This window comes from Taeniopygia guttata, chromosome 1 (assembly GCF_048771995.1).
Source record: "Taeniopygia guttata chromosome 1, bTaeGut7.mat, whole genome shotgun sequence".
Classification (NCBI taxonomy): Eukaryota; Metazoa; Chordata; class Aves; order Passeriformes; family Estrildidae; genus Taeniopygia; species Taeniopygia guttata.
Genome location: NC_133024.1, coordinates 13132467 through 13156060, shown reverse-complemented (window position 1 = coordinate 13156060; position 23594 = coordinate 13132467). Strand labels below are relative to the sequence as shown.

Genomic DNA, 23594 nt, shown 5'->3' with positions numbered 1-23594 from the left:
AACTAGAAAACAAGTAACAGATAGGGTTTATGCTTTTTTTTCTTGTAGGAAGCCAGAATACAACAGAAAAGCACAGGTTGTATTTCTTGGGGAAACAAATTTTTCCAGCCAATTAAATTTATTTGTTGAGAAAAACAGTTCTCTCAGTCTTTGTTCTAGCCATTGCTCCAATAATTGCCTCTGCCAGTTCACATAACAAATCACTGGAATCTAATAAAAAAATCATAACGTAAATGAAGTGAAGAATCAGGATGTTGACAAGCTTACTTGTAAAGAACAAAGAAATTATGCTAAGGCAAGATACGAACTTCAGACCCTTTATCATGAATTATACATCAGATTTCATAGGAAATTTAGAAGTAATGAAGCTTGGTATCATTCCCTTACCTTCAAATGAATACTCTACTTATTAGCAACCAAACTGTAGTGACTAAAAGTTTGGTAAAAATTAAGTTTTTATGCATCTGTGACCATAAAAATTAAGGTGGAGCTGTTTTTAATTTTACAGAACATCTGATGATACATTTGTTGGATGAATGTTTCTGGTGGTTCTGAGAGTTCGTCTACATTTAAAAAAATTCAAATTCTTCAGTGCCTCAGGTACATTCTCACATTACTCTCCATTAAACACTTGCACATCCTTTGAGGAGAAGTAACTTTTCCAATTTATCAAATTGAAATCCTTGTTTCCCAAAGAATCTTTGTCAAATCCAAATTTAGTTAAAAATCAATTTTCCATTAACAGCCTAAACTAATCAAATGGAAGCTTTCTAGTTTAAGAGATATATTGGTAACATACAGCCATAGGCATGAAAAAATTCCTACAAACCTCTAAACCTAATCTCTAACATTTCCCTTCAGGAATTTGGAGGAAAAAACAGAGCATGGAGTTGAAAAATATGAGGAAGACACAAAAAATTATTTTGCCCAATAGCAATTAAAATGGTAATGATGAAGTTATGAGCAAAATTTGAACTGAGGTAAATTAACAATCTTTACACCTTTTACTGGGTAGTGGGTTTTTGTTCCACATGTGGCAATTCTACTCAGAAATCACAGGTTCAATGTAGCAGCAAATTAGGGAGAAAATTCTAAATGCTTTTACTTCTAGTGAAGCAGTTATTTTTCAATAAGATCTCATTTTATTCTTGTTTACCTGTTCTATAGTGTGTCAGAACATGATGCTGTGATATTGAAAGCAAGCTAAGGATCTCCTCCTAAAACAGATCTTCTCCTCCTTTCCAAATTAATTTTTTACCACACTTGTTAACACAGTAAGTCACCCAGTTCTTAGCAGCTGTATAAATTGCCTGCTCACATCCATGTAAATCTTTCAAGTATCTAGCAAGATGCCTCATGTCAAAATAATCTGATTGTGTAATTAGGTCCTGATCAAAAATGTTATTGGAAATCACCACAAATATTTTAACTTGATGGAAATATCACATCTTTGCTTTTCATTTAACAGAACATGAAGGTCTGAGTAATCATACTACAGCAAAATAATTGTCCTAATTAACATGTGTGAAGATATTCTGAGTTGAAAACTGCTGTAATTATTCCTCTGTATACAAAATATGTAAACAATTTTTGAGACATAAATCAAGAGAATGGAAAGGTTTCCTCATTTTGCAGTTAGTGGCACCTAATCAGAAGTTGTAACCATTTCTGCTTCGCTGATTTATATCTGCAAGAATGTAGAAGTTTTGAGATGAAGATCACCCAAGCTAAACGTATTTGAAAACACAGTAGAAAAGAGACACTTCTGAGAGAACACAGATTATGAATTACAAATAGGTTATAAATGGACAAAAAGTAAATAACTACATAAAAAAAGATGCAAGCTGAAATCTCATTTTAATATTGAATAGCAGTAAAATAATTCTGTCACAATGTATCCTGGAAATCCCACTGCTATCTACACTTTCAGTGGGAAGGTATTTAATTGTCTTCTTAAAATTTAACAAGAATATCAACTCAATATTAAAATGCTGTCAAAAATACCCTGTATTTTTTCCCTTTACATTTGGGATAAGCAACTGAAAAAAACCTTACATATTCAATTAATGATTTTCAATGTTAATATTTTCTTTCTGAATAGTAATGCAAATACAACATTTAAAAATTTGACTAATGTGACATAAAATTTTTCATGCAAATAAAAAAAAATTCAATGCAAATATTGCTGAATATATCCTGTATTTTATTATTTTATTTCTCTAAAACTTGGGTGTTACCATTATTTCTTCCCAGTTTAGGTATTGGTGGTTTTTTGGTTTTGGGGTTTTTTTTTTGGTTTTTTTTTTTTTTTTTGATAGGTTGGGGGCTTTTTGTTTGTTTTCTTGATGAAGAAGCAAAGATCTTTAGAACAGTGTATGGAAGATCAGGGCATCCATCACTCAGATGCTAAACCTGTCGTTCCAGGAACACAGCACGTGGTGTGATCTCAGTAAAATTAGTCTTGCTTATCAAGAATTATTTGAAAGACAGGTGAAATGTAGTTTCTTAGTTTATCATTCAATTATTTATATTTTTCAATTTGTCTCTCTCTAGTTGGTACAAATTATGCAATGTATAACTGCCCTGGTCATGTAATAGTTTATAAAGAACAAAGAGTATATCAGCCAAAAGTCAAAGTTGCTTTTCTTCTTCCAAATGTTTGAAAACAATCCATGTCTCAGGAGAAAATGTTCTTTTACATTGATGTAACTAGTGTTCATATGTTTTAGAAAATTTGGAGTTAAACAATGCCAGACTTTTTTTAATACTGTTTTAATATGACCTCATTGACCTTTGCACAACACTTCAGATAAAAACTCCCAGCAAAGCAGCTGATAAATTATCACATCCAAATGAGGGGTTTGCTACTTATGCTACTTCTACAGATTTTGTTCTTGAGGTTGGATTAATTGTTAAAATCACAACAGAGGAATGAGGTACCAAGAAAACCTGAAAAGTTGTCTAGAAACTAAAACAAAGAAAATTTTATAAATAACACTGGTTGGTCATTGTAAAAATAAATTGTTTTTAAAGTTCTGCTATCAATTCTCCTTATTCAACATAACTTTAATAAGATAAAAACATTGAAATGTATATTTTAGTGTATATAGAATTAGCATCTGTTACTTCACAAGTATGAGAAGAAAGGAATCTATGATGGAACAATAGCTGAGAAAATGAAATATGATTAGCCTTCATGGGTGACATATTTGATTAATTCCGCTGAGATTAATTTCTTTGATCATAAATTATACTGTGTAAATCAATATTTTGAGTACTAACTATAGGAGGGGACACGTGGGAAAACCTATTAAGAATTGGCAAAGAGATACAACTCCCAGTGAATAACATGAATGACTGTGTTTATCATTATTTCATTGGGTGTTGTTACTTTGATATAATCTGATCTCTTCTACTGTTTCTGACCTCTTCTTCCCAACAGCAGGCATGTAACAGGCATCTCATAGAATATTTGTGCAAGAATCCTCTTTTGTTGAGTTGTTGAATCTTTTTTTGTCATTATATATGTCCAAGGTCAATATTATCAAAGAAAATATATGAAAATGCAGTTTTAAAAACACTGTTTCCAGATCCTTCCTCTCCATTCAGAAAAACAAAAACAAATATACTCAGCTTTAAATAGGCCTCTCTCATGCAACAAAACTGTATTATAAATTAAACATGACAGATGAACACCCTAAAGAATCTCTCTGGGTGCATGACAGCTGAGTTACATATTAGCCAAATATGATAGAATTAATTGTCACTTTATATTACTTTCAATAAAACTGATGAATAGATTAAATTAAACAAAAATGGAAAATCTCTGTGAAGTTTTCATTTACATTGACCAAAAGCAGAAATGCAATGCTGATAATGGTAGTCTGCTCTTTTTTTCCCTTTCTTTTTTTTATTATTACTGCTTCTAAACACAACAAAATTTCATCAGTAATTCATTTTGCACAGGATGTGTGCATGTTCATTCTGTAAGAAAACACACTATACAGTTAAAAGTGAAAATGCTATCTCATTACTGTGTCACCCTAACAAAACAGCAAATCCCTACAAGGCAAGGGAAAACACAGCCTGGAGATCAACAGGGATTCTGAAGTAATCAAAGAATTTCTTGGTTGCTTAAGGTCTAAGAAAATCTTCAATGGAGAGGTTTACCTGAAGTTTATAAAAAGCATATGCTGTAAAAGAAGAAAAACAGGTGGCAGATTTTGGCAGGCAACTCATTAGAGAAATGTACACTACAACCTGTTAGATTTGGAGCTAAAAGTACTGACACTAATTTAGAACTTCACATTTTTTAGAAGAAATATAAAGACATGCTTTGAAAAATATGAAGCAACATGCAAAATGTTCTAATTATATTAACAGTGAAAGGAAAAGGCATTATTGTATGTATTTTGTAAATTTTTTTTTGTCATTGTATATTTCTTACCCTTGAAATAATGATTGACACACAGAAAAATTCCAAGAGTTTTCCAGGCCCTCAAAAACTATTTGAGAACTTTCATTAGCAAATATCTGGAGATAACACAAATGACATGAAAAAGTAGAATCCATGAAAGTTCTGAAAGCCCTATGCTTCATGGGTTTTTGTGTCTGGGAGACACTTAAGCTGGTACTGACACAAAATGTTTTAGTGGAAAAATGAATAGAATAGCAACAATAAAATGTGAAATACCAGTTTTTGTCAGAAATAAGATAACTTTCATACTGAACAGAGTTTTTGGACTTGAGCAGAGGCACCAAGAAATCTTACAACCTTTCTTAAATGGCTCTCTAATCATGTTTATTTGAGGTACAGATATTTCAGTAAGAAATAATGGCTAATTAGGTTGCATATGAATAAATTTCTTAAATTAATAATCTGTACTGTTTAACATGGACTCTCCAGTGATACAAACAGAAATGTAATCATCAATTAGTCTGCAATACTGTCACAAGATGGAAAGTTCTACCAGAGATGCAGAAAGAGTCTGAACTTGTTTTGTTATTTCCATACACCTGCCAAAATGGCCAGAAAGGAGCTAATTTTAACTGCTTAGATATGCAACAGCTGGATAGGTCACACTACCTTCTGACTAGCAGTACAGCACTGATTTTGGTGTTGTCCCCATTATACTGAAAGCCTGAATGATGATTCTGATGTGGAAATTAATTCAAAGAGAGAAATCTGGCTCAATGGCACATCAGGTATGAGGAAATATGTATGAGGAAAAATATTATAAGAAATTATGTTTAAGGAAGCTTCAAGAATTAGGAATTTCACTATAATTAATTTTACAAAAGTGCCATCTGTATACAGAGAAAGAACAACCCCCAGGACTGCCTCCAAAAAAGCGTGTTCAGACAAAATGTTTTACAGATAAAAGAAAAACAACTACAATAACTGATATGGGTGAAAGAAAAAATAGGCAAGATATTTGTGGATACATATCCATGCTACACACACAGTGTACTTTAATCAGGCAGTTAAAGTTTGGAATTAAGCATACTGAAACTAGCAACTAGCATTTCTTCAAACAAGAAATTTCAAATTCAACAGGCTGGCACTTGTACCAGTCATGAGAAAATTACTGAACCTGATCTGGATTCTCAAGGTAGGAGTCAGCTTTATTTGTGGCTTGCTGTTTGTCCACTACCATGAGCAGCAAAATATGCACAAAACCCTTTAATTTTGTCGTCTCATCAACACAGCAGATATTTATTCCACATGGTATATTCCTTGAAGAACACATTATCTAAACTCAAATGTAAACCTATATAGGAAAAAGCTTTCAAATTGCACATGTATCAAAATATATGATTTTGAAGAAAAGGCAAAAGAAAACTGTGTGTCTGTGTGTCTCATAAAACGCTTGCTTTTTGGACTCAAAGGTTCCTGATGCACAAATAGTTGCTGAGAACAGTTGTTCAATTCTTTGCCCTTTCTCTGTTGGAGGGCACAAAGAGATGGACTTGGTTTGCAATAAAAGATTCCCTTTTGACTGTCTGGAAGACATGAGAAGGAAAATCCATTTATAAAAGAGCTAAAGCAATCAGAGAGATGATCTCAACCCACTGCACAATCTCTCTTACTGAATGTTCTTGACAACCAACATAAAGGTTCCATGTTTATGTAGGGGGTTAAGATAAGTAAACACTTAAGTCCACCTCCAACCCTTTTTATGATTCAGGAAGAGTATCCGTGTGTGGAAAAAGAATGAAAATAATACCAACAGACTTACCCCAAATACCAGTAACATTTCTTGTTAGAAAAATGAATTTTAGTCTTCTACCTATATACCAGGATTAAAAGATGTAGTAAACTAACTTTACCATTACAGTGGAGAATGCACAAAATATTTCTTTTGTTTTTACTGACTTATTTTGCACCTTTATGGTTTGGTTTTTTGGTTGGTTTTTTGGGGGTTTTTTTTGTTGTTTTTTTTTTTTTTTCCCAATCTGAGTTATCCACATTGCATTAGAATTCCTTTTGCGTTTCAATTGCTCCACAGTGTGCTTATTTCGCACCTTGTTGTTTACAGCACATAAAAAGCTGAGGCAGGTGTTGCACATAAGGCTGACACTCTGTCAGCCATAAGCTGCTCTCTGGTCAGCAGCTGGTTTTATTTATGCATGAGGTGAAGTATTACTATTAGAAGAGCTTTCCGAAGAGATTCAGAAGTAAATTAAAGAAGCTACCCAGCTGGTGATTTTAATGAATAGGTAAAAATAATGAGAAAAGAAGTGGGGGAAAAAACATCATCAGACACAGAACATGATTTCACTGGAAGTATTTTCTTAAGCACGTAAAGTAAGGATTTTTAAGGTTAAAAAATAAACTAGTGTCCAGTATGAGCTTAAAAGTAATTTACTGCTCCTGTGATCTAAAACAGAACACACTGTAATGCTCTGTCATGGTTTACATCCACACTGGGGTGGAAGAACATTAAAAAAAATTCTCCCACATACCTGCAGGTGATTGTTCTAGAATACAAAATATGTTCCACCAACAAACGGACAGAATGAAATTTATCAGAAATTTAATTAAAACAAGTCAAATGTACAAAATTAAATAGAAAAAATACAAATTTTTTCCAAGCTTCTCTTCACTAAATTAAAAAAAAAAAAGAACTGACTTCTATTTTTTATTATTTCCTGTGTAAGAACAGCATGGAATTTTTTTTTTTTTTTTACATCTAGAGAACTCTAAATGCAGCTAAGTGACCCCACTTCCCTATGTGAGACCACACAAAAGTAGCCATTAAGTCTCCCAGTATAAGAAAGATACTGGAATGATAAGCAGTGCAGGGCCATCAAGCTGACCCTGAGCAACCTGATCTAACCTGAGGCCCTGGGAGCAGGCACTTGGACTTCATGGCCATTGGGAGTTCCTTCCAATTTAAATTACGACTCTACCTTTCTCCTAAAAAACATCCAAATACAATTTTCCAGAGGGCTCCAATTCACTAAGAATTTGAACAAGTTTTATTTTGAAACTAACTGTATTCCTACAGAACTGTTTTTTTTACTAAATCTGCTTCCTCTGACATAGAAATTTCTTTATCCATGGAACAACCAGTGGAAGAGAGGTCCAGCACATGCCCTGATTAGACAAGAGCTGATTTTCTACCTGGGATATTTGTACTGACCAGTGAAGGCAGCTGCTTTGAAATGGAATACAAATAATTATTCTTTTCACCTTAACCACAGTCAGATTCTACAACTTTTGTGCCTTGGCTGCTTTCAAGGTATTCTGGGCAGTATTTTGAAGACCTCAAACCTTTCTGTCAAACAATTATGAATTTCCTGGCTCATGCATTTCCAGACTGTTTTAAAACAAGCATCTGTTCAAACCACACCACATTACTAACTTAAAGAAAATGACTTTTGCATCGTGGAGGCAGTGAAAGTCTCTAGCACTGCCATAGGATTGAGCAAATGCAAGTGAATCAGCTTATTGTAGATCCAAATGGAGAGGCATGGGGAAAATCTGTGTTCTTCCTCTAGCATACTATGCTATTTCATACATATATGCCATGCATATATATATTAAGGTAAATTAAAATAAATCCTATATAGCTATAATTTTCCATTTTCCATCTATATGTGGCACTGTTACATGACAGTCCCTGGCTGGACAGTAGATTATTTCTTCAACATTTTGGAAGCGCATAAAACCCTTTTTCTTTGGAACTCATCTCCCTCAGGAAAGAGGGACACTTTCTGAGAGAAATACAAAATATCCTTTTTGGTTTAAAGTTTGTCTTGCATTTCTATTGCTCCTTGTATTACTGGCACATTTCTCTGGATTCCCAATTTGAAGAAAATAATTTTCAGGAAAAATTAACATAAACCCCCCAAACTTTGCTCACTTTGCTGAGACTGCCATTTCAAGACTGAGAAGTGTTCATTGAGCTGGAGATAAAATCTTTTCAGACTCCTCTGCCAGTCACAGAACAGCTTTGCTTGGCTTTCCCCAGAAGAGGCAAAGGGAGACAGATAATTCATGTGGCAGCTGGTCTCCCTGTGGGCAGTGTGCTGTACAGACACTTTATCATCAGGCTAAATGAATATATTTAATTTTCACATAATGAAAATTGCCATTTCAGAAATAACCACTCTCTATTATTATTTTATTTAATAAAACCCTTAAAAGAAAAAAAAAAAATATGGAAAAAATGACAAAGTTTGAGCACCATATTTGAAAAAAAAAAATACAATAATAAATTTTTAACAGATCTCCATTTTCCTAACACAATATTAGAGGTATGTATGATGCTTCTAAAATTACCCTTTTATAATTATTTATAGTTATTCTAATTAAACTGTATTTGCCTCTGCCTAAAAGTTTGTCTAGGCTTGTTTCCTAGTGCCGTTGCCATCCCTTACAACCTGCAGAAACAGAAACTTTCCTAAACAAAGGTGAAAGAAACTAGATTAAATGGACTAGAACAATAATTCACTTTCCTTTTTCTGTTTTCCATGTAATTTTTAAGCTTATAAAGAAAACATAGATTTCTAGTTTTTTTCCCTATTTACAAGGAAAAAAAATTCTCTTTTCCCTATTTTCCATTTTTTGTGGATGGAACTTGAGGAGTAGGGCAGGTTAGTAATTAATATCTGCTACATTTTTGATATACTATTAATTTGCCAGAAGTTATTACTTGTTCAATAATAGTTTTTACTTGCAACGGTTTTGTTGATTTTTAAGCTCATTGTGGATCCAACAATACAGAAATTCTGAACTCTGTGTATGTAGCTGGGTTCACCATAATGGCAGCAAGAAAGAAAACCACAGGAGAATTAAATCTACGACTTCAAAACAGTGTTCTAGATTCAAAATGTATTTGATACACATGACAAGATGAGTGACACCTGAAGTTATATGAATATCTGCTGGCTACTATTATTTTAAGCTTTTTCCATAAGAAAGAATAATAAATTTAAAATGCTGTGGAAGTGCTGATTAGTGCAAAACAAGAAACAACACTTACTGGGAATGAAAAGGCTTTGATGTGTCAAAATTAAAAACCTTTAAATTTGCCACATTTTTGTTTTGATGTAAGTCAGCGTATTCATTTTGGTTATTGTAGCTGTTTTATACCCACAGTATGTGCTATTCTAATAATGTCACACTTAATTTCCTTGATCTTGTTGAAAAGATTATATAATAGGTCATTTGCTGAGCAAGCTCAAAACTTCTAGACAGGGCCATATTTCCCATGCCAGATTGCTTTTTAGTACCAAACATACTTTTAATGCTAGTTTTGTGCTTTTCAGTTTTTTCTAAAGACTGGAGAACTGTCAGGATCTTCTATCATGATCTGATTAAAAATTCTTTTAAATACTTTTGTTGTTGAATATATTGTGTCCTTCTTCCATTAATGGAGATCTAGTAAGTCAAGATAATTCTAATTTCAACAATACAGAATTTGGGTTGTGGCTACTACAGACCACAGATTGAAGTAAACAATTTATCTCTGTGTTGATATTTGCTCATTCTCATTTCTCTGCCCCCTCAAAATACTTTGTCAGCAAAATAAACAAGTAATGTCAAGATGGGATTGCCTGGTAAAGATGATTCAAGAAAGAAGATTCAGAGTGATAGGTTATTTTTGAGTGATTAAATCATGCATCACAAATTGCAAATTCACCTCCTGGAACAGCTGTTTTACATCATGTTTATTTTGCAATTAATGGAAAAGCACAATTTACCATTCATTATTAAGAACTCTCAAATGCAGTGAGACTAGTTAAGTTTTAAATTACAGTCGTAACTTCTTGCAATTTTTGTTTTCTCTCTTTTTTTTTAAGGAGAGTTACTGAAATCCTCTTTATGTTATTGTTACATAATCTTCTTTATGTTGTTGTTGTCTTTGTATGCAGAGCTCTACATATTATATATGCATAACAAACTTAATATCTGGATTCTTTTAGAGTATAGAAGACTTTCATGTAGCAAAATCTCTCATTTCCGGGAACTAGGTAGATGGAAAAAAACGTTAAGGCTTTTCCCATGATCATTATATGGAAGAGGTGGGTCAACAACAACCACAAACTAGCTTTATTAAACAGGACTTTTTAAAGATTATTCCTTTTCAACTACCACTGTTAGAAAACTCTAACAGTAACTATCAGGTTATCTGTTTCTAGTCATTATAAATTTACAAATTTAGAACTTGAGTTATCCAAAAGCAATGATCATGTTAGAAGTTGCATTAAAAACAGAAACAAGCAGAACTCTCAAACTAAAATGAAAATGATTTTTTACTTTCTAATTCAGCTAATTCTACTCAATTTTTGGTCATCTTTGTGATGTTCTCAAAAGATGCAAATGAAAGTTTTAACACTACACAGGGTCCTATTTGCTTTTGCTGCATTGAAGGAGGATAACTAAGTTCTGCAGTGAGGATCTGCACATAAAAAAACTAAGAAAAGTATTTTCTTTTTTTTTTCCCCTATAGACACAAGACAAAAATTTAAAAAATGCTCTGGACTTAGATTTCTGACTTATAACTGTCAACAAGTTCTTAATAAAAAGAGCATACACAGATGTAAGATCTTTTTTATCTGGGAATAAGGAAATGCATTCTTCATTAAAACAACCACCGTCTCTAACATAACATTATTGAAAGTCATAAATAGTCAGTTTTAAGTCTTAGGTAATAAAACTGTTATCAAATTCACCAGTAAGGTATTGTATCCCCTAAAAATTAAGAATAAACATGGAGGCAGGGCTCACTCCCCCAAGAAAGGATTTCTGTCACTATGACTGCATTAGTCTCATTCTCCTACATTTCTTTTCAAGCTTCTACAGCCACAGCTTCCTGCCTTTTCATGATTTCCATGCTGAAGCTTAAGGAGCAGAGATAAGAGGTTTGAGGCAGAGATAACATGAAAAAGCAGCTTCAGGGGAGGAGAAGAGGAAAGGAACCCTTTGGGGTTAAGATACATTATTAGCTGGAGCATTCAGAACAAGCCTTTTACTACTGTACCTTTGCTTAACTATGTATAATTTTCTTGTCTTTTTGCTGTTCTGCTATGAGGATCATCCTTCACATTTCTGATTTTATGAAAGATTGTAATCCCACATGGATGAACACAGTTCCCCCCCTCAAACTTGACTCTGAAAGGAGGTAAAAAAAAAAAATAAAGAAGAGTTTACAGACCCCAATAATTTATTAAACTAAGATCCATGTCCCAGTAGAGATAATGCTGGCATTTGTTCATTTTATAGATACCAGATATTTCTTGTTTGCTTTTTTTTCCATTTAAGCACTAAAATTCGGACTTTCTAAAACTTGTATGCATACAAATTTAATATCTACACACAATATTTATTCATATACATATACGTTCCTAAGACTGAAAAAGACCAAAAAACTGCTAATGAAGAAAATGGATGTAATAGCTCTTTACACCTTCAAAGCAGTGAGTTAAGAAGAATGCCAAAGACTAATATAATTATACTATATAACTATTTTATCCTTTGTTTAAATGAATAAAGTTTTCCATTGTTTAAATGCCTGAAATGATTTAAAACAGGCACTTTATAAATGGCTATCCCTCCTTGGAATGTAATTTCCACCATGCACATTTTCCACATCCTGTGCAAGCGAGAGTAACAGCCAGTGAGAAGTAACCAAGCACTGAGCTACCAATAGGCTGCTGCTCACAAGAATTCCAATGCCTGAAGTTTCTCCATATGTTGCTAAATTATCTTATAATGAGGATATTAATTTTCTGAAATCTAAACAGGGTATTATTCAGTATGGAGTAAAAAGACCAAATTTTAAACTTATATTTCAAGAGGATTTGTAGATCGTGCGACGTTGGATCTTCCTCCTCCTCTTTTGCAGTTCTCATTTTCTCCCTCAAGAGCTGTCAAATACCTGGCAGCTCATCCCAGCCCTCAGCCCTGCAGCTCATGAAGCTGCTCTAATTCAGAAGTGTAAAGAAAACCCAACACAGTGACTCTGGGAAAGAAAAGTCAGTGGTTGTGTGACAGACACAATCATCAGTTTTCTCTATGATTTTCTTCCCCTGACTTCCATCATTCAGATAAAATGTCATAACCAATTTGGTATGCAGGTTTGAAGGAACATGTAGTAGTCAGAGATTTCTGTGTGACCAGGGGAAAGGGTCAGAAAGGGAATCCAACACTGAAATACCAGCTCATCGAACAACACACCGTGGAAGTTGGTTCCCTCTTCCTCCTTTATTTCACAGAAGATATAAATAAGTGAAGTAAAATATATTAAAAAAAACTTTTTTTTCCATTTGAGTTCTCATCTCCCCTCTCCAACCTTTTCTTACTCTATATGCAGGTTTAATTACAGTGCAACTATTGGCACTTCCTCCACAATATTAATACAGTTACAGTGGCATAAACAGCCCAAGTGTCAGAGGGCTTAAGGAGATTTTGGGCAGGACCTGCCAAAAAAAATTAGAAGCTCTAAATGGAAATTCTGCAAAACCATATTGCCTATTTGAGAACCCACCTAGATAGTTTCCAGTATACCGAACAACTTTGATTTAAAAAAAAAAAAATATTCCAGTTAATATTTAAATTATCTGTTCAATAATACAGCACTGACAGTCAGGCTCTTGCAAGACATCTAGTTATATAGATACTATGCTGGGTTGCTAAGAAAGATGATGTAAACTTTTAAGCATCAGTGAAACAAATTAACCAATATTTTCCCCATCAGCAACTACTATCTTCACCTTTTACAACAGGAAAACATGCTTATACGAATCAGCATAGAAAATAATTGTCAGTAAGAGACAAGAGTTTCTACATAAACTAAATTCATTTTTCAGAACTCTCAAGTTTCACCCCCTCTAATTACTGAGAGTTCTTTATGCCATTAGAGCTAACATATCAGCTGAAGTCAGGAATGTTTTACATGAAAGCGAAGGCTTTGCAGTATCAGTTACACTGACACCTGAAATGAATGCTGCTGCTAACAAGCCATCCCTGCACTTCCATTTCATCTGTTATCCAAACTTTACTTCATCAGACAGGAGAGAGAAGTGAGTTGCTTAGGAGTGAATTTATTTACCACTCAAACTTTGTGCTGATATTTTCATCTAAATTTAAACTATCTTCAATATGGATAAGCAGCACTCATTAGTATTTTTCAAATTTCCTTCTCTAGATTTGTCATAGGAGAGTTCTCAAAACACAGTTGAACCAAACAATAAGAGATTAGAGGAAGCTAGAACAAGCTTTGTTAATATTAAAGGATTCCTACTGAAGACATGAATAACCTCTCTGAATTTACTTTTTAGATGGTAAACACACCCCCACCAAAGTTGGTAAAGAATCTCTCCAGCTTCTTTGCTCCCTCTTAAGACATTTTGCAGACATGGAAATTTTAAATTAATTTGACTGCTGACTTTCACAGTGGTAACAGGGAAATTGCAGCAAAGATTCAGACTAAAAAGAACACATTACTGCTCAAATATTTGCAGCTCTTGGAAGTTATTCCTTCTAAAGATGAACAATGAGAGCCCGTAGCCTTCCCCTGGCAGGCTCAGAGACTGACTATCATGATCTTATCTTTATCAAGATATTTCCTGATGGAGGGAGAGCCAGATCTCAGGCAGTTCCCACAAAGCACATTATCTGGAATAAAACCCTTCCCCTTGCTAGCAGGCACTGTGCTACCCTCCTTGCAGCTGTCTTATCTGTTCTAGATTATAAGAAGCCTTTCATGAGTTAGGCATGAAAGTAATTTGGAAGCTTTCTCAAAAGCTTGAACTTTTAGACCTACTAAATAAGGCTTAATGTTTATAAATGACATGTCAGAGTAACTCAGGAGACTCTGGAAGAAGCTCTCCTGTCTTTTTTATTAGAGAGACAGTGTCTTTTTAGTGCCTGGAAACAAAAAAAATTCATCAATTGATTTCACAACCTGGAATGGTTACCAAAAGGTGTTGAAGCAAAGGACAAAACTTCAAATATATGCTTTTATTTTAAACATAAACCCCAAATATTTTTTGCCACTCTACTTGAGTTACTTCCTTAAAGATGTTGTCAAAAAAGTAAACCACAAGATATTAAAATTGTTGTTGAGTTCAGTTGCGTCCTCCGAGGACCACAGCAACCTACCTTTGGAAACAGTTTTTACTTGGATTGTATTATCCACAACAAAAACTCTAATAAAGCAGGATCAGGGCCAAGACTAGGTCTAAATTTCTGTTACAAATTCTTACAGCAAATTGTTACAGTTTCTGGCATAGGTCCTTTGATAAAAGCTGATTTCCCCTTTTCTAAGCTCAAAGCAACCTTTAAATACACAAATACTTGGAACTGGAGACTGTTATGAATAAATCAATCTTCATAACATCCTTGAAGTGTGCTAGGAGGCAACAAGGTCTCTTTGTTTAGTGTTCAACATCATGTGACTTCAACTGTTTTGGACAGGAGATCGATAAATACCAACTTCTACAGTGCTCATATAAACTCATTATACACCGCATCAAAATAAAGCAACTTACCACACTTTCCTGTATCTAACCAATTCACTAAAATGTTGGTGCTCTGGCTTAAACAAAGAGAGCTAAAAAAAAGCACTACAACTGTCCTATTTTGGTTATTATACAACACTTGTGTTAGGAAAAAATACAATGATGACTGATTAAAAATATTAATGAAAACTGTGCCTAGAAAATAAAAATCATTATTATTGTATAATAGATTGTAAAGCCTCAGCTTTCATCAACCAACATATTTCAGAAAAGACCCAGAAGAAATCGTTCACTCACTTGTTGATTTTTTTTACAGTATGGAAAAGTGTGTTTTCCTGAACTCCAACCTATGAATACGAAATACTGTGTGTTTCCTATCTAATTGTACTATTGCTAAAGGCATTTCATAGTTTATATTTGTTAGTTCTAGAGACTTACTCAACCTGCATATTTTGCCTAAATTGCTCTCACTTTAAGTCTGAATCTGCTCTTACAAATCATCTTCTGTTTATTCCCAGTTTATTGTTATGCACTAAGCACTAAAATATTTTCATTGTTTGCCACCGTTTTTCTTATGTTCTACCAGAACCACTGCTACAGTTGTAACATTCTGTAAAACACAAGGTTGGTATATCACATTTTTACTTCTTTACCCTTTCCCTCTGCATGCATAAGCTATTTGATCTACATTTAGCGTTTGGAAGGACACACAATCAATTTTCACCTCAAAGATTAGAAAGCAATTACAAAGTATAAACTGCTGTGTTCTACAAAACAAGGATAACACCCCAAGCGGGATAATACTACACAGTGCCTCAGGTTTCCTCTCATGAGGTGACATCAGAGGCACAGATAGAGTGAAATTGCTGGGGATGGTGATGGTCTAAAGTACACCAGGGCTGTACTTCTACAAGACTTTCAAAATTAATACTCATAACAACAAAGGGGTTGTATATTTGTTTGTGGGCAGCAATTACCTGTTTTTACTCACAGCAAGATACTGACAAAGAAGGTGGTAACATCCAGTACATCCCAAGAGTTTTTCACAATAAAAGTGCATAGTTTGTGGTTTTTTACTTGCATACTGGATGTTTGTTAGGTTTGAAGTGTTTTCAAAAGAGAAAGGGAGAAAAGCACATCATAAGCTTATAACAGGCCTTCAAAATTCTACTGCTTACCAAAGGGCATTACCCATCCCTCTCTATCTCCTCTGGTTATCTTCAGTAGTCCAGGTGTCACACCAATTGCTTTAGGCTTTCTATATCTTCCAGTATTCTTGGCATAATCTTTTGAAAATAAGGTTCAGGTGCACTTCCTTTACTTCTTTTGGTAATTGTGTCTGTAAGGTAACTCCAGAACTGCTGGATGAAGATATTGTCAAATAGATAAAAATCTATGCAAGTAAATCTACTGATTATTTCACTGAAGAAAAAAGATACAGTTTAAATATATTTTAAGAGTGTAGAATGATCTCTAGCAGCTTTTCTGTACCAACTATAAGAAGCTTTATAGAAACACTCTAACTGCTTGCTGGTTTGCATCAAGAACTAAAAGGAAAACAGAAGATTCAGTTCATTAACACAACCCCATATTTTATTGCTTTTTAAAAATATTTGGCTTAATTCTTTGTTTTGAATTGCTGCTAAACGTAAAGGTTGCAAAAGTTACTACTGACTAAATCTGATTTTTTCACAGAAAAGGTGAAATATTGTCCACAGTAATGTGACCTGTTATCCATATAACTATCTTTACATAAAAATATTGAGGTAATTTCTAGACACTGCATTCTCCATCCTTGCCTCAGAATGACTCTGTGCTGCAGTGTAAGAAGCTATCTTAGCCTAGATTAAAGAATGCAAGTACCAAGAGCAGTCTTCTTTAAGGGGCACAGGCTTCAGCACTGGGTGAATTGACCACAGCACCTGCCAAAATCAGCCCAGAACGAGTTTTTCTGCTTGAGTTAGGTGAATGCTTGCACCAAAAAGCTCAGGCCTATACCATGATAACTCTTATACTTTAAATAGTTTGTAAGCACCTTTTATTTGGTGTCTGTTAACATTCCTGGTCTCAGTTCCCACAAAGCTACTTTCCATCATTAGGTGATTAATTAACTGTATTTAGATAAATCTCACATCTGAAACACAATCAAGTTAGTAAACTCCAAAAACCAACCAAAGGACTTGCATGGTTGATACATGTTCCATGGCTCACCTTCCTTAGTTTTAAAATAGATTGAGATTGATGTTTGCAGACTAATGCACTCAGTAAGGCTGATTAAATATTTGTATTACTCCACCTGAACAGCAAATCTTCTCTTGCTGCACTCTGTTTATTTGTGCTGAAACTCTCAAAGTGGCTACAAATTATTTCTGCTTTCATATGAATACTTTTGGTCATATTTAATAATAATAGCCACTACCACTATTAAACAAATAAAAGCATTATAGAGATCAGTGTGTTGAATTGTAAAAATCAAAGGTCTAGCTATCAGTTTCAAGTTCTCTAAATATACAGTAAAGACAACTGGGAAATAATTGTCAATATTGTCAATACTGAGGCTATATTAGACAGATAACTGAATTCAGATTAATGAGTTCTGATGCTTTAGCTTGCTACAGTTTTGGGGCTTTTTATATTAAAGCTTGTTAATGATTTAGCATGCTTTAACAGCGTCTGAAAGGGCTTGAGTAAATAACAAAAAGCCACAGAACAAAAATAAACCAACAGTGCTCCCTCAGACACTCTGAAACCCGGAGTGGGAATGCATTGTTTTTAAAACAAGAAATGATTTGATGCCAGTATGACTCCAACCTCAGCTTTCTGTAGCATGCTTCACTCACCATACATGCAGAATGCACTTTAATTTCATCCTTGGGTTGTATACACACATTCCTGGTATTTTTAGAAGCACTTTAAAAGTATAAAATCTATTCCCTATGCCCTCATCAATTTGAAATTACCATTTTAAGGCTGATTAAATAAGGATTAGTGCCAATGTTCTACTTATTAGTCTGTGTCTTCAGCTGGAACTGATGATGTAGTATTTGTCAATAACTAGCTCACAGCCTTAAATTCTGCAAAAAGAAACCTCTGCAAGACAGTCCATCTGTCAGAAGATTTTGCAGCAGGCTCCCATGTAGAAGAAACCCATCTATTATGGGATGATACAAGCTTAAAGTGGCATGTATCACAGCTGTTTGATTACTACTGGGAAGATGACTTGCATCCCCCTTACAGCCCTGTATCAGAATCCAGCAGTGATGGATTGAATTTCCCTGGCTTTAGTGTGATGATGGATTACCTCAGCACTATGTGCAGGAAAGGTAAAGTCTGGTCCAAAATTAACATCATGGCTAGAAGATGCTGGTCTAGGTAGCGATTTCCAGCACATCTGAATAGAAGACAAAACATTTTGAGCACCTTTCATAAATTTAAAACCATGAGATTGCAATCTGGGATTTCTCCATTGGAATAAAAGACCCTTATTACACGAGCCCCTGGAAGACAAAAATCAGGCAGCAAGTTCAAAAAATGTAATGAGTTTTTTCACCATGTCTGACCACAAACATGCTCTGCTGTCCAGACACATCCCATTCCAGTCACTTCATGCAAACAGCACATCCTGACTAACAAAACATCATGCTATGAACTGAGAGCTACATTACTCTGTTGGTCTGCCAAGCAGAAAAAAGAAAATATGGAGTTTCTAAAATCAGTGTTACTACACCCAAAAAAAGAAGCAATAGGACGCCTAACAATTTAAATCTTGCACCAAAACATCTTGTTTCAACAAAACTATTGTCAAGTGCCAATATTTCCCATATAAATACCACTATTTACTTCAGCATGTTCCTTAAACAGAGTTGTGATTGCAGTCTATTGTTAAGCATTTTGTGGTTTTTTTCTTTGCGTTTTGAGGTTCTTTGTGTAATGGACCTACATATGCTATTAAAATATAGAAAATTTTGACTGGGCTCCATTCACATAGTGCTTGCAAGTCACTAAACACAATTAGCTAATTTAAAACCTTATTTAAGTTGTATTGCATTATATTTTGTGTCATAATTTGTCATAATATTTTATGGCAGTTACCAAGATTTAGAGGTAAGGTTCAAAGAACTTTATGTGTGAGAGGTTCAAATCTTCCTTTCATCTTTAAAAGGGGTTTTGAAAGAGAGAAAACCAATAATTTCCTTTAAAATACATTTCCCTTACCTCAAATACTTAAATTTCAAGACTGGAGGGGGAAAAAAACTCAAACAACACAACTTAAACTTGGCACCTTATTTATGCTTTCCTCATTCTATTCAAGTATTTCACTTCCATATCTTCTTATCCTCAGAAACTAAACACCTTTAGAATCCATCAATGCTTTATCCTTGAATAAACTTCTCAGTATTTTGTTTCATACATTTATTGCTTTATGGGTAAAAATGTTTCACCCAAGCTTTTCTTAATATCTTTTGATTTCCCCCATTTTGATTTCTGCATGAATAAAGAGTTCATTTAACATTAGCCATCTCCCCCTCAAATACATAAATTTCACTACCCATAAAATATATTCTTTTTCAGTCACCCCCTTAATCTTTCTTCATAAATTAAATCTTTGAAGCCTGGTATGATTTTTTGTTTCTTCTCTTTGAACACTGAAGAGAAATTATCTACAAAATTAGTAGTGAAAACTTCAGTCTGGGATTTGGTCTATAAATTGCATTGAAAAAATTAAGCATTCTCTTTTGAATGTGGATAATGCTCAAGCATTTTTTTTCTCTCTACTTGCAGTAATATTTTTTTATACTGACCTCATGCTGTACCAAGTGGGCAAAGAGAAAAAAAAAAAAACACTGCCATTTTGCTGAAAATCTGCAGCCCATTACCTCCCAGTTGCTCATCTTATAGGAAAGATTTTAAAGCAGATATTAATTCTATAATTGTCCCTATGCAACCCTGCTAAAAAAAGTAATTTTGTTCTTATGGGGAACCTTCTCTTTCAACATTCCTTAATTTCTCCTTCAGGAAGTTCATGTTTCCCAAGTCTCTTCCAAATAATGTAAATATTACTCTCTAAAAAGTCATAATGTAGTTTTGTTAACTTAAAAAACAGCTGTAAGGTGACATATTTTCCCTGGAGCTTTAACGTGATGACACTGAATTAGAAGTTCCACTTGAGAATCAGTTAAGAGCAAAGAAATTGTGTCTATATGCATGCTAGTACAACAAGTCTTTGATTGTGATCAAGCCCATGGGCACCATCATTACATAAATATTAAACTGTCTCTACAAAATCATATAAAGTAATGGTTGCTAAGCAAAATATTCAAAAGGAGAAAATGCCAGACTCAAGGTAGCCTGAAAAATCCAGTTCTTGTCTACTACAATACCATTTCTAATTTAAGAGTAAAGTATTACCTTGTCACCAGGACTCCTGCATATTACAGTGAAAGAGATCACTAAAATTTACTTTCATCCTTATGCTCACTTTGCAGTCCTGTGCCTAAAAACACAAACCTGTATCTATTATGTGATACATAAAAAAAATATTTTCCCTGTGAACATTTCCACCATGTTCTGCTGATGTATTTAATAACTTCACAAACCTCACAAATTTATTTTCAAATACTCTATGGAATTAAGCATTACTCTTGAATCTGTGTTACAGCTGTGCTCTCAGTCCCAGTTTCTGGCAGCCACATGGAACATCTGTAGGGTGTCCTGGTTTCATCTGGGATAGAGTTAACTTTCATCCTAGTAGCTGAGCTGCATTTTGAATTTAAAGTAAGACTAATGTTGATAATATGCTGATGTTTTAGTTGTTAGTAAGTAGCGCTTAATATAAGTCAAGGACTTTTCAGTTTCTGTGCTCTGCCGGTGAAAAATGGCACAAGGAGCAGGAAGGGAGCGTGACCAGGACAGCTCAGCTGTCTGGGAGGGAGGACTAAGTGGCTTTGAGTTATTTGGTTGCTGGCTGTGATTAAAACACTATGGAGGAAAACTCACCTGAATCCAACATTCTCAATTCTAGACCTATTCAACACTGCAAACCTTCCTTATGAGCCACAGCCACCCAAAGCAGAAATCCTCCATGTCAGTGCCTATAAGACATCTGCATGATTAACTGTTTATACATGTTGATTACCTCATTTTGCCTTTATTCTTTCTCTGTCTTATTATTTAATTGCAATGCCATGGATGATTTCATCTTGTTTTAAATCAAATAGCAGAAAACAAAATAATTTCAAAACACTGAAATATCATATTACTGAATAATTTCAGAACACTGAAAAATTAGATTTACAGCAGATCTCTCCTGAAGTTATACTCTGAATAGTGAAAAAAACCCACCGTATTGGTCACAATAAATAACAACTTTCATAAAAATTCAAAGGACCCCCTTTCCAAGGGTTTTTAAGCATATTTCAAAACTCTTCAAGACACAGCTACAGAGATAGTGTATGACCCTTTGAACCAAAGATAAAAGAAGCATAAACACACAGCATACCATTATAATTGTTATTACTTTTACATTTTGCTAAATCACTCTCATTTGCGGTTCAGCTGTTGCTATACTGACAGAACAAACATAACCACCTTCTGCCTATACTTCAGTTGTCCACTTTCCTACCATTTTTCAACTCATAAATAACCAATAGCTTTAAAGAGGACTAACACGTGAAACTGTTTTATTAAAGAACTCCTATTTTCCTCATATATCAACAAAAAAAAATGCACTTATGGGTACATTGTACCAAGTCAGTCACTGTTGGAAACCAGTCAATAGTTCTAAACTAAATTACTGCAAATTCCATGAAGGGGATTAAATGACTGAATTTTGGCTATTTGTAGCACTTTTAATCCTGCTAGTAGCATTATGTTTAAGACACATGAAAAGAAATAAACTGAATAGCATTCTTTTTCAAGGCACAATGAACTCACTGAGCAGCATTCTCATCTTCCATTAGCTTACCTCTTCTCTACAGTGCACTCAGGTTTTATACAGATCCTGAGCCATTTCACTTGTGTGGCTGAAAGTGTTCTTCTTCACAGCTACCCTACAGAAAGCCTGGAGGAGCACGACTGTCACAAATGCAGCAGGAGGGATGTGAATCTGATCCTCAAATTCAATCAACCACCACGATCCCCTACAACAGGAACCCCCAGGAAAGAGCCAGCTGCTAGCTCATCATCACTGCCAAAGCCAGCACAGTTCCCAGTCTTTAGTTGTGGTATCAGCACCAAAAAAAGGACTGTCATGGTACCACAGCACTCAGGCGAGTGACAGCAGCCACCACAGGGGCAACAGATGGAGGGGAAGAGGTTCTCAGGGAGAAAAACTGAGTGGACACCCTGGAAAGTATTCCTGGAGACACACAGAGGGAACAGCCTCAGTTAAACTTTGGGATATCTAAGATTGCCAGAGTGCACAGAAAGAACAAAAGGGACTCAGAGAGAGAACAAACAAATGGGCATGACCCAAGGTACTCTGAAACTCTGAAATCAAGCTGAGCATATTCTGGATAAAATCCTTATGCTGACACACACAACTTCTCTGCCAGACCACCTTTCCCCCTTTTAACATGTAAAAATCGGCATACACAATCAAAGTGTTCGGCAGCAGTCTCCATTTATGTCTCCACATTACCAGCAGCGTGTCCTAAACCACATCAGCAGCACGCAGCTCAGAATACATGAAAGGTCAGCTTTTAGTTGGTGAGTCTGATTTTAGAGGGCATCCATTTCCACTGCCATCCTCCCTATAAAATGAGAAAGTGCAACTTTACCCCACTTGAATTAGTTACACTTTCTGGAAATACCTCTACCTGTATGGTAAAAGCATATTTCATGTACTGCAAAGGCCTTTGCCCTGACACAATAATAATTCTCATATCTTAGGGGTGTGTTACAGATACAAACATCTGGCAAGTTTCAGTTTTCTCATGACAGAGATTCAGCTGGCACTGTCATGCAGCTAACATGGGTGTATTCCCTATGGATTTCAAGTTCCCTCTGGAGATCAGTGTGCTTCTAGGCTCCACTGTTTAATATTGCCACCCAGTGAGACTGACTTTCTGCAGGCTCCTCCAATCTGTAGAACCAAAATGTGAATATAAGGCCTCCCTGAAGCCTGCTCAGGCTGACAACTGCCTGCCTTCTGCATTCAGAGATACAAATTTTACATTTTCTTCACAGAAAATTCTTGTATTTGAAGATGTAATTGGAAGGAAACCCATTCTTCCTAAATACTTTGGGTAATGCACTAAAGAAGATTGATTTTCAACTTTCTCAATATCTCCTCTCAAAAGGAAGCCTGATCCAATGATACTGTCATGTTACACATCACTGACCGAGTCCTATAATCAGAGGAAACAATTTCCCATCAAACTGAGGCCCTGAAAAATATCCCTCACATCATCTGATCCCTGGGTCAAGCTTTACTTGGAACAATCCTGGCTGAGCTCAGTTCCTGCCCCTGGTACAGGGAAACTGGGGGCAGATTATTCCCCATTGTCTCACATTCAACGCTTCCACAAGTCCTGATGAAGTCAAAATTGGATGCAAAATATAGGAAGTGGTAAAGAAGCCAAAAGCCTCTTCTTCCCTCTAATCATCTATTCCTGCACTAT

The 23594-nt window shown here is 34.9% G+C and overlaps 1 protein-coding gene and 1 long non-coding RNA gene across 5 annotated transcripts in view; both read right to left on the bottom strand.

The window, feature by feature from the left end:
- Positions 1-23594, bottom strand: part of CADM2 (cell adhesion molecule 2) — a 585014-nt gene that overhangs the window by 253429 nt on the left and 307991 nt on the right. The gene's annotated exons all lie outside the window — the stretch shown is intronic.
- LOC140682226 (uncharacterized) lies at positions 27-21515 on the bottom strand. The gene is made up of 2 exons (XR_012053575.1): positions 19256-21515; positions 27-19000 (listed from the first exon to the last, which is right to left on the bottom strand). It is a non-coding gene; the product is annotated as an uncharacterized lncRNA (long non-coding RNA).